This window comes from Nycticebus coucang, chromosome 22, assembly GCF_027406575.1.
Source record: "Nycticebus coucang isolate mNycCou1 chromosome 22, mNycCou1.pri, whole genome shotgun sequence".
NCBI lineage: Eukaryota > Metazoa > Chordata > Mammalia > Primates > Lorisidae > Nycticebus > Nycticebus coucang.
Genome location: NC_069801.1, coordinates 24,503,659 through 24,505,216, shown reverse-complemented (window position 1 = coordinate 24,505,216; position 1,558 = coordinate 24,503,659).

Genomic DNA, 1,558 nt, shown 5'->3' with positions numbered 1-1,558 from the left:
CCAAAGTGGTTGTAAAATTTCCCCACTGCCTTGTGTCAGTTTCGATAAGCTGTATTTGGCTAGGGATTTATCCATTTTATTTATTTATTTATTGAGACAGAGTCTCACTTTGTAGTCCTGGGTAGAGTGCTGTGGCGCCACAGCTCACAGCAACCTCAAACTCTTGGGCTCAAGCAATCCTCCTGCCTCAGCCTCTCAAGTAGCTAGGACTACAGGCACCCGCCACAATGCCCAGCTAGTTTTTCCTACTTTTTATTTTTTCCATTTCAGTATTTTTAGATGGGGTCTTGCTCTGGCTCAGGCTGAGCTCAGGTAATCCACCTGCCTTGGCCTCCCAGAGTGCTAGGATTATAGGTGTGAGCCACCTGCCTGGTCTTAGATTTATCCATTTCACCTAAAATTTCAGATTCATTAGCAAGAGTTTTTCATCCTGTTCTGTTCCTTTGCCATCCGTAGCATTGGTAGTGATGCTCCCCTTTATTTTTGATACTGTTTGTACCTGTTGTTTATTACTCTGTTCAATGTCCCCTAGTTGGGGGAGGGCAAAGTGACTTCTCTGATGGCTTTCTTCTCTCGGTTTTGATATATCCTTCCAGCTTGCCCTGGTTATTTCTTACGATCTTCTTCATTTCTTTGAAGAAGTTTTAAAAACTTCATCAAGCATTATTTATTTGCGATGAAAGGGAGGATCTCAAAAACCAAGCCCTCTGTTTGTGGAAGCCCACGGTCGTTCAAGATTTCTCTCCTTCCCTCACGTCCAACCTGCCGTGTCTCTATCCTAAGTCTCCTTAGCGCGACCTCTAAAGAGGCACCTGCTGCACCGCCTGCTCTCTAGCTGCCATCCTGCAATACAATATTTCACAAGTACTGCCTTGACCCAGTTTTGAGATCCTGGTAAACTCTCAACTTCCCCTTGTGGGTACTTGCTCAGCCTGTATCCCAGCTGCTTTCCTAACTGAGCTCCAGCGCTCCTGGGGTACAGCAGGACACCGAGGGATGGCCTCTCCTGCCTTGGGTCTGTGGAACCATTCAACATTCCCAACCCACAGGAAGCTCCCAAACCTAGCTAACCCCACTCTGCTTGCCACCCACATGCCCCCTCCTATATTTCAGCTTACCGTTACCCTTTCTCTGGGAGCAACCTTCTAGGTGGCCCTGCATGGCAGCCCTCTCCCATGCGAGGGTGTAAGTAATGAAGAGTTCTGCCTTTTGTCTAGCTGGCAATCATCGTGTGATGTCCTGCCATCATCAGAACATAACATGAAAACAAAACCCCCCTCCCTGTCAGCTTCAGGCTCTGACATCTCTAGTTTGAAGTCCTCAAATAGTTCCCTAATTCTCACCCTTCTATCCTGCTAGGGTTCATTTGTCATCACTCTGTCATAGGGTCCAAGTCGTAACTCAGATCCCTTCCTTCCCTTCCCTGCATAAAGATGCTCTTATCATTGAAATCAGACTGAACTCTAAACTTCTCCCACAGCTTAAAAGGCACCGTACAGCATTGCTCCTGCCAGCCTCCCTGGCTGCGTCACTATTCCATGCTTGGTCAGTCTCACAT